General features: G+C 36.6%; 1 long non-coding RNA gene across 1 annotated transcript; it reads left to right on the top strand.

Annotated features, from left to right (window-relative positions):
* Positions 1-2,520: 2,520 nt before the first annotated feature.
* LOC149132234 (uncharacterized) lies at positions 2,521-9,425 on the top strand. The gene is made up of 3 exons (XR_016244770.1): positions 2,521-2,753; positions 7,761-8,122; positions 9,295-9,425. It is a non-coding gene; the product is annotated as an uncharacterized LOC149132234 (long non-coding RNA).
* The last annotated feature ends 1,939 nt before the right edge of the window (positions 9,426-11,364 follow it).

Genomic DNA, 11,364 nt, shown 5'->3' on the forward strand with positions numbered 1-11,364 from the left:
TCATTTTATTTTATTTTCATTTACTTTTTCCTTCTGTTTTATATATTTGAAAAGCGTGGTATGTTTGATCTTCAGGGCATGGACAACAGGCTGTCATTCTTCGACACATCATTTATTATTGTAGTATTTCATGACTAAATCATGCCGATTGGCAAAATATCTTCATTTCTTTGTATAGTCTAGTGCCATATCACACATGTTGATAATCCATTTATTTGCTGTTATTCTCTAAGCATTTCTTTCTTTGCTTTTATAATCATTCTATTTCCTGGGTGGTCTCTAAATTTGGCAATACCTGAAAAACTTAGAAATCAGCAATGGAAGCTTACAGGAGCTCTGTTATTACAAATAACACACATATTGATTCTATTTCACTTACACAAGGCACACACATATATACACACTCACAGGCGCGCGCACACACACACATATATATACATACACATATGGCCGCGCATACAGATACAAATATATTTGTTCTTTATCGCATGCATCCTAGAGGCAAGCGTTACACTCGTTTATAGACACAAAGGCGCCACGATATGGGCTCTCGACTTGTCAGAAACTAAGATTATGCTCAAGTTACGAGGATCGGCTGAATAGTTCATAGAAAGACTATGAAGGAGTGATGCTAGAGCTGTAAAATCTCGCATGCATTAATCTCACCTGATTTTATTAATAACTGCATTACTTGTAAACTGACATCTGGCTTCTTAAAGAAGAACTCAAATGTAACTAGCAGCGAATTTTCTTGAAAATAAACAAAATTGGACATTGTAGTGTAATCAAATACCTGCAGAAAATGGGTTTAGCCCCTAAGGACATTAATGCTGACATGCTTACTACTTTAGAGAATGGTCACACCCGTCTTTATGAACTGTGCAAAAGTGGGCAGAAATTAGGAGAAGGAGGGAGAGTCTTGAAGCTAACACAAGGTCTGGAGGTCCTGCAGCTGCCACCCCAGAGGAAAACGTTAATCGTGTTCACCACATGGTGATGGCGCGTGACTATAAATCAAATAGCTTATGTTATTAGCATATCTCGTGAGAGAGTTGAGAATATTCTGCACAATGAACTTGGCATGACGAAGGTTTCTGCTTGGTGGCTGTCACGTCTTCCGATCAAAAACGCATCAGGCTGATTATATCAAAGAAAGAAGACTATGCATGTAAGTGGAAACACCCTTCTTCACCTGCTCCAAAAGAGGCCAGGGGAGGTATTAGCCCCAGTTTTTTTGAAATGTAAAAGGCATTATATTTATTGACCATCTTTAAAAGAGCTACAAAATGGTGAGTACTATACCAACTATGGAGAGTACTATGCTAACTTGCTTAGGCAGTTACGAAAGGCTATCGAGACCGAAGGTCTCGAAAAACTAATCATATAAGGTCCTGTTTTATGAGGAAAATGCCCCAGCACACATGTCCCTATTTTAAATGGCTACTGTGCGTGGCTGTGGCTTTGAGCTGGTTAATCCTCTTCCCTATTCTCCTGATTTGGCTCCATCTGACTATCATCTGTTCCCCAACATGAAAAAACACCCGGTTGGGAACCAGTATCGCAGTGATGATGACGTCATATCTGTTGTTGATAACCTTGTTGGTCAACAGAATAAAAGCTTTTTCACCGATGGGATCCAAGTGCTGCAATATTACTTAACGAAGATATACTATCGAAACTACAGTATTTGTCTTGAGAAAGTGTCTCGTGTTAATTTTTGTTACACACAAATATGTATGTATGTATGTATGTATGTATGTATGTATGTATGTATGTATGTATGTATGTATGCATGTATATATATATATGTATATGTATATGTATATGTATATGTATATGTATATGTATATATATATATATATATATATATATATATATATATATGTATATATATATATATATATATATATATATATATATATATATATATATATATATATATATATATATATATATATATATAAACAGTATTATTTCTGAATCTATCAGAGAGAGTCATACAGTAACATTTCTTTAAAGTAAAATTTAATTGCCAACATAATATGGCTTTATACACTCCCTATTGTTTTCTCTTATATCGTACTCTATATTCTATGTTTAATAGAATGATACATTAAGGAGCTTTCTTTATGAGTACTACTGGATTATCATATTGTGATTTAAACACACATACACACACATACAGACACACAAACATACACACATAATAATAATAATAATAATAATAATAATAATAATTATAATAATAATAATAATAATAATAATAATAATAATAATATATAGAAAGATGAGTTCTTAACTTTTGTATACGATTGCCAAATTCCATCACTAAGGTAAACATAGCTGACGTAATCCATCACTACGGCCAACTCAATAACAGAAAGCGCTACTCGAAAGTAACTTATTTATTGGTCCTTTGAACAATGACAATATTTCGACATCTCGTGTGTCTTCATCTGGTCTGGTTCAAAATAAAATAAATGTCAGTCTAATTCATTTTTAGTTTATAGAGAGGACTGATAAACTCAGCAGAAATGTAATATATAGAAAGATGAGTTCTTAACTTTTGTATACGATTGCCAAATTCCATCACTAAGGTAAACATAGCTGACGTAATCCATCACTACGGCCAACTCAATAACCAATAAATAAGTTACTTTCGAGTAGCGCTTTCTGTTATTGAGTTGGCCGTAGTGATGGATTACGTCAGCTATGTTTACCTTAGTGATGGAATTTGGCAATCGTATACAAAAGTTAAGAACTCATCTTTCTATATATTACATTTCTGCTGAGTTTATCAGTCCTCTCTATAATCTAATAATAATAATAATAATAATAATAATAATAATAATAGTAAATATTTTGGACTAATAGGTATAAGTCGATAAGTGTGTTTAAATGCTGAGTAAAGCATACGTAGAGGACAATAACATGGCGAGTCGAAACGAATGTTGTACAGAATAACGTTTAATACCAAATCCATCTTCTTGTTACTTAATACACGCACGCGCGCGCGCACACACACACACACACACACACAAACACCCCCCCCCACACACACACACACACGCGTATGTAAAATGACGAGTAGATAGACAGCCGACAACTGATGAAGGGTTCTTTCTCTGTGTTTACTTATCCTGTTTTCCATTTTATTCTCGTTGTTCACGTATTTCCCTCGTTTTTCCCGCGTTTGTTTACATATTTCCTTTTATTTGCACCGTTGGTGACGTCCTGTACCCCATACATGCATTTCTGTACGACTCTTTTACTCTTTCTTTTAGTCCCCTTCACACTTCCTTCGTACTTTCCACTTTTCTTTTTCTCGCTCCCCCTCTCTCACATTTCTTGACTTTCATTCTTTCATTCTCACTTTCCCTCCTCTTTTACCTCACTCTCTCCTTTACCTTTCTCCCTTTTTCTCGTCCCCCCTAATTCTTCAATCCCTCTGCCCCCTTACTGCTCTCCTCTCCTTCCACGTGACCGGTGTTCTGCCAAACCTGACGTTTCTTTCTTGGTTCAACTACCATCCGTGTAGCATTTCTTATATTCCTTCCCATGACTTTTATCCCTTATGTTCCAGCCGTAAGGCTTCACTTCCATACACACCAGCTTAATTTAATTTGCTCGTAGTCGAAAGGCACCTATTGTTAATGTCCTGTGTTTTGTATTTGTAATTGTGTACCATTCTCCGTTTTTTCCGTCCTTGTTTTCCTATACATTTGCTTGCTTTCTTCCAAAGAATCTAGTGCTCTTAGCTTAGATTTTCTTGGGGCCGGCTAGATTGGAGCAGTCTCGAGTGTAACCGGCCAAAACTGCAAAGACGATCTGGAAGTCGACTGAAGATTGAAAGCTCCGAATGACCCGTCCTTGTTTTTTCCTGTCCTTTTTTGTATCGTCAAACTGTCCGAAAGCTTTGTTGTTGCCTGTTACGTTCTTGTTCCATTGTTTGTTTTCTTTATATATATATATAGGTGAAAGAGTGGCTGTGTGGTAAGTAGCTTGCTTACCAACCACATGGTTCCGGGTTCGGTCCTACTGCGTGACACCTTGGGCAAGTGTCTTCTTCTATAGTCTCGGGCCGACCAAAGCCTTGTGAGTGGATTTGGTAGACGGAAACTGAAAGAAGCCCGTCGTATATATATATATATATATATATATATATATATATATAATATATATATAAGTATTATGTATGTGAGTGTATATGTTTGTGTGACTGTGTTTGTCCCCCCCCCCCAACATCGGTTGACAACCGATGCTGGTGTATTTACGTCCCCGTAACTTAGCGGTTCGGCAAAATATACCGATAGAATAAGTACTGGGATTACAAAGAATAAGTCCTGGGATCGATTTACACGACTAAAGGCGGTGCTCCAGCATGGCCGCAGTCAAATGACTGAAACAAATAAAAGAATATATATATATTCTTTAGAGAGACTTAGAAATATTAATAACTCTATTTCTGAAAACCAGTGGATAGATTCCACTGAAATTAGATAAATAACCTTCGAACAGATAGTCAGCAGCGCCGCCTGGCTAGGGCTTGGCTGCTCTGCATTGACAAGGGGCAACACCCTGAAACTAGTCTGCAGATGCCAAACCAGCAGGGGGACACTGCTGACCTCCTCTGTTCGAAGGTCATAAAGGACACAGGTTTCGTGTGTCACATAGCTAGCTAGAGGCGATGGCTTCTTGGAGCTAATTCACGGCAGCTTTCGTCCTAATTTTGGGACTGCCATGTTGGCTTGGCGATAACTATTAATTTCCAGTACCGCTGCCGTAGTCTCCTTTAGAGAGACTTAGAAATATTAATAACTCTCTCTCTCTCTCTCTCTCTCTCTCTCTCTCTCTCTCTATATATATATATATATATATATATATATATATATATATATATATATATATATATATATATATATATATACATACATATATATTTTTTATTATTTATTATGTACATATGCGTACATACAAACGTACATTCAAAAGTACTAGTACATACAAACGTACTAGCGCGCGTGAGTTTGTATATGTGATTGTCTTCCATGGCGGAAGAAAATTGTGCATGCAGTTCTATATTTAAGAGATGAGGAATTATGTACATTATTTATATTTGACGGATATTTGTCCTCATCTTCTTTGTTGTTAATACAATGTTTCAGCTGATATACCCTCCAGCCTTCATCAGGTTTCTTGGGAAAATTTCAAACCTGGGTCCTCATTCCTAAGGTATTTTTCGATGTAATAATAATAATTATTATTAATTCGTTTTATTGGCCACAAGGGCTAATATCAATTAAAAACATTTAAGGACAGAGACAAGACGAGGGTTACAAAAGGTTTTGTCCGAAAAGGTAGGAAAGTTCGTCTAAACAGAGGAAGAAAACGGAGAAAGATATAACAAATAAATAGATAAATAAATAAATAAATAAATAAATAAATAAATAAATAGAACTCCCAAAGGGGGAGGCGCTTCGAAAAAGGAAAGGTTACACGTGGAAAAACCCATAAAACCACGGGAACCTGGTCAGAAAAAATACGAAAGGGGTATAGAGCCCTTTCTCCTTTTACGTTACCTTTTTTTTTTCTACAGGTGTATTCTCAGAATTGGTCCGTTTATACCGGCCATTCTTCCAACAGTCACCCATCTTTCAACGAATTTGCTATGAGACAGCACTTCCCTCTCTACTCTCATCTTCCTTTTCAAGTGGAACTTGAAAAAGTTGATGAGGCCTTGGCCAAAGAGGAAAGTGTCTGTCTTTAGCCCTTTCAAACGGGTCCACTATATCACCTCTTTCGCTACAGCCACTAGGCATAGGAAAATTGCCTTGCCCTCCTGGTTAAAGGAGGTCGGCGGGTCAATTCTCACGATGGATCCAGCTGATAGCCGGATCCGTCCTACACGTGACAGTAGCTGTTCGATATAGACCCTCAGGTCAGCAATGCTTGGGCACTGAACGAGTGCGTGCAGAACGGTTTCGTCGTCCTGAGCACACCTCGGGCAGGCCCGGTTGACGGTACTTCCGTGCCGGTAGAGTTTATCTCTAACAGGTAGCGCACCTCGGTAGCACTGACAGGCGAGGGACCTTTGGAAATTATCCATGGGCACCGGCCCGAAAGTTCTCCTAAACAGACTGTTTAGCTGATTATCTTTGACGCCTAGAGTTTCCCCGAGAACGTCGTCGCAGTTTTCTCCCACTAACCCTCTATAGAACGCTAGAGTGGAGCTACTACCTATCGCACTGCCCACCTGACTGAGGGCGGTGAGAGCTTGGCGGCACTCGAGGTGCCAAGCGCTCTTTCTCGGTTTACGTTTGATCCAGGATTGCAGCTCTGTTAAAGAAACGAGCTGCGGAAAATCGCGTCTGACGAACGGCGACCACACCTGTTCACCGTCCAGGAAACGCTTGAGATGTCGTAGCCTGAGCGCATGTTTGCGCATCAGCAACCACGGCATGCCAAGGCCTCCGTTCAGCGGCTGTTGACAGTAGATGGAGCGTCTCACCAGTGGTACCTGACCCTTCCACAAAAAGTTGAAGAGCAAGCGTACTATCTTGGTTAACCAGCGGTCGGGACAAGGGACGACGGTCAAACGGTAATAATTGACGGATGCGATGTACGCATTCGACACCTCCGCTCGACCTTTCAAGGAGAGCTTCCTCTCAGCCCATCTCTGGGTGAGGAATAATAATAATAATAATAATAATAATAATAATGATAATAATAATAATAATAATAATAATAGTAATAATAATAATAGTAGTAATAGTAATAGTAATGATAATAATAATAATAATAGTAATAATAATAATAGTAGTAATAGTAATAGTAATAGTAATGATGATAATAATAATAATAATAATAATAATAATAATAATAATAATAATAATAATAATAATAATAATTATAATAATAATGATAATAACATCGAAAAATACCTTAGAAATTTCCCCCAAGACACCTGATGAAGGCTAGATGGTATATCAGCCAAAATGTTGTGTTAACAGCAAACAAGATGAGGACAAATATCCATCAAATGTAAAAAATGTAAATAATGAAAATTGTGCATTTCAAAATATATATACATGCCCGAAACCTCCTTCAGATGGTAGTAGTCTTGAAGGTGCTCAACCATTTTCTTGGCTTATGACTTCATCATCAAAGATTAAAGCATTCCACTGTTATGCTTTTTCTAGTTTCTTCCCGTTTATAGTTCCTTCTTATCTTTCACAAAAATGTTCGTAAAGGGTCATATAAGATTAATTCTTTTATTCCATTTTATTAGAGTTTTACAGTGCAAACGCCCTGTTGGGTTATCGTTCTCGAACATATAACCGACAATAGAAAGTTTGGCAGTAACTTAGGATGAAATACAATAGAGGAAGATAGAGGGGAAGGAGAAATAGAGAGAAGAGAAAAGGAGAGAGAGAGAGAGAGAGAGAGAGAGAGAGAGAGAGAGAGAGAGAGAAAGAGAGAGAGAGAGAGAGAGAGAGAGAGAGAGAGAGAGAGAGAGAGAGAGAGAGAGAGAGAGAGAGAGGGAGAGAGAGGTAAGAAGATTGAAAGTCCAAGTATGTTTTCTCCTGTCCTTTTAACTTTATATCCCTAACCCCTGTTAGTTAATCCTATTTACTGTCACTGTCTGGGGGTCCTTTTCCGGACAGGTGAAGGGTCGGTTTGAATATTGTTGCATTTATGTGCAAAGCGTCTATAAATAATTTTTTTAATGTTTCCTTCTTTTTTTTTATTTTATTTTAAAGATTTATTGTTTTTCTTCTGTAATAATGGAAGGACGAAGAAATTACAAAAAACAGAACCCAACCAAAAAACAAAAAATCAAAAAAAAACACACACACACACACAGACAAGTTTGAAAAAACGAAAATGACAAAATAGCAATGACGACGACGACGACGACGACGATGATGATGATGATGATGATGATGATGATGATGATGATGATAATAATAATAAATGAACGAATAAAAGGGGAAGAAAAATGAGTGACATAGAGAAAGGGAAGCAAAGCAAAACTGTAAAATATGGGAGAGAGACAGAATAAAGAAAATGAAAGAAAAGAATAAATGAAAAGGTGAAATTGAAAAGGAACTCGTTTAAACAGGTATCGGTTATATGTTTATTTGTATTTTATATTATTTTATATATTTATATATATATTTCTTTCTTTTTTTTGTTGTTGCTGATACGGTAGCAGGTTAATAAAGTCAAATCTTTCCTTTCTTCTTTCGCCTTTTTATTTTGACAGCAAGGTCAAAAAGAATACACAAATTCGTACATTACATTGTAAGAAGAGAAGGGCTATAAAATAAAGTACACTTGAACTAATTTTATTCTCTCTCTCTCTATCTCTCTCTCTCACTCTTTTTAAACACACACACACACACAAACACACACACATACACACACATACATTAACCACACCCTTTCTCTCTATCGCTTTCTCTTTTTTTTTTCTGTTTTGTCAGTCGAATAATGTTACAAGACGTTTTCTTGCTGTTTCTAGAATAAAGCTTGCCCGTCCGTTGGTCATGTTCGGTCTTGGCTCTGTAGATACCCCTGTACCCCAACACAGAGTTGTTACTGATATGTATATATATATGTGTATGTATGTATGTATGCATGCATGCATGTATGTATGTATGTATCTATGTATGTATGCACGTATGTATGCATGTATATATGTATGCATGCATATATGTGTGTATGTATATATGCATATATTTGTCTATTTGTTTATATATGACTGTGTGATAAGTAACTTCCTTACCAACCACATAGTTCAGGCCTCAGTCCCACTGCGTGGTACCTTGAGCAAGTGTCTTCTACTATAGGGGATTCCTATAAGGTTGTTATCCACCCCTGATTGGAACTCTCCCGTATGACATGTACGCATGCTCAGTGACTTGCTTTAACTTCCGCAGACGACTCACATAATATGTCTCCGAAGAAATCACGCGAATACTGCTGTATATGCAGCCACTATAGAGGGAAGAATGTAGACGGCAAAGTTATTTCACTACATAGATATCCTGCAAACGTAGCTATTCGTCGTATTTGGCTTCAGAGATCGAGACTTGTGAGGAAAGACTTTGTTTACACTGCAAATAGCCAAATGTGTTCCCAACATTCCGTCAATTTTAATGGACCATCGAAAGATCACCCCTTGCCATCCGTTTTTCCAAACAAAGTATTTAAAATATCAGTAAGTGCATGATCATATACGCAGTTAGTAGATGACTGAAATGTCTCTTTGATTTATCTCCTCATTAACAGATTAGAACATGTTAAAATTCAAGAGGGCAAACAAATTCGAGTGGTGTACGTTGGGCTAAACACGCATGTTTAATCTAATAATTGTTGTGTTGATGTACGGGTATTTTTAATAAAGAATTTTGCATTCAAATAATAAATACATTGAAATTGTTGTTAATGTTCTGAATGAACGTGGGAATTTCGAGTAAGCCTAGCTATGATATGTTTCTTTATATATATATATATATATATATTAATAAGGGTAGAAATTGATATTAATCAATTAGAACCAGTGGTCTAGCATATTAAAAAAATCCGAAGATTAAAATTATATTACATATAAAAATAAGAGGAATGACCAGCAAAAGTGGACTTCTATATACTAGAAATAGATGCCGATTCGGCCATTCCTCTTATTTTACATTATTTTATTTTATTTTATTTTATAAAATAAAATAAAATAATTATATTATATTATTTTATTTGGCTCATGGCCAAATCAGTGAATGGTTGCTGAAAGCTATGATGAAAGCAGATTGTGATCAGGCAATACTTCACCGAGAGGAGATATAAGCTTCTGCTTATTCCTGTCTGAAGTATCGTCCGATACTTCAGACTTATCGCCCGATGAATTTACTTTGTTGACATTCTTCATCAACATAATTTTTATCCCTTTCAACCTTTCAGTCAAGTCCGCCTTTCTTCCAGTAACATACTGACCGTATAATCTTAAATATTTCTTTAACTCAGGCACAGTAAGTATTTCGATAAGTATCATGATAAGACATAAAACAATAACAATAGCGTAGATAGTCTGCGGAAGTTTAATTGTCTACATGGAGCGCCGCCTAGCCAAGGGAGATAACCTACTTATAGGAAAGCCCTATAGCCTCGGGCCGACCAAAGCCTTGTGAGCGGATTTGGTAGACGGAAGCTAAAAGAAGCCTGTCGTATATATATATATACATACATACATACATACATACATATATATATATATATATATATATATATATATATATATATATATATATATATATATATATATATATATATATATATATATATATATATGTATGTATGTATTTATGCATTTGTGTGCCTGTGTTTGTTCCCCACCGTCTCTTGACAACCGATATTCGTGTGTTTACGTTCCGTAACTTAGTGACTCGGCAAAAGAGCGCGATAGAATAAGGAATAAGTATTAGGCTTACAAAGAATAAGTCCTAGGGTCAATTTGTTCGACTAAATGCGCTGCTCCAGCATGGCCATAGTCAAATGACTGAAATAAATAAAAGAATAAAAGAATGTGTATGTATACACACATGTCTGTGTGTGAGTGTGTGTGTATTTGTGTGTTTGTGTGTGAGTGTGTGTTTGTGTGTGTTGAACTTTTTGAAGTATAAGGTTCACAATCAAAAAGACGTGGGTTCGATACCAGGACCAAGGCGCGTTTTGGGTTGTTGTGCGTAGCTTCGTGTACTCACCTGTAAATGAGCACCGACCACCGAACAAATCGACTCTAGTGCCTTTTTAAAGCCTAGTACTTATTTTATCGGTTTCTTTTAGCCGAACTACTATGCTACGGGGCGTAAACAAACCAACACCGGTGAAGCTGTGGTGGAGGACAAATGCAAATACAAGGACACACACACAAACATATACACATACATACGTACGTACGTACGTACATACATACATACAGCCTTTCACATATTTTTTTTAGTACAGTCTTTTTAAGAACAAAGTTTACTTAAACAGAACATAATTTATATTAACATTTTAAGGGGGACAATTTAATTTTATAATGGTGCGATCTTGCTATCAGCAATGCGACAATTTTTTAACTAATGAGAAAAATAAACAAAAGATATGTCTCAAGCAGTAAAAAAATCCAACAATCTTCTACTAGCTACCATATCACTACCATGAACAAACCACAGTGATTTACCACAAGCCAACGCAGAAGTCAGTACATGATTGTCCGATGTGTTAGAAAAAGTAGCCAAATCTCATTCAAATATATTTTGTACCATCATGAAATTGGAATGACACTTGTAGTCTTCGTAATACATTCCCCCCCCCCCCCCC

Source organism: Octopus bimaculoides, chromosome Z (assembly GCF_046866305.1).
Source record: "Octopus bimaculoides isolate indiv1 chromosome Z, ASM4686630v1, whole genome shotgun sequence".
NCBI classification, from domain to species: domain Eukaryota; kingdom Metazoa; phylum Mollusca; class Cephalopoda; order Octopoda; family Octopodidae; genus Octopus; species Octopus bimaculoides.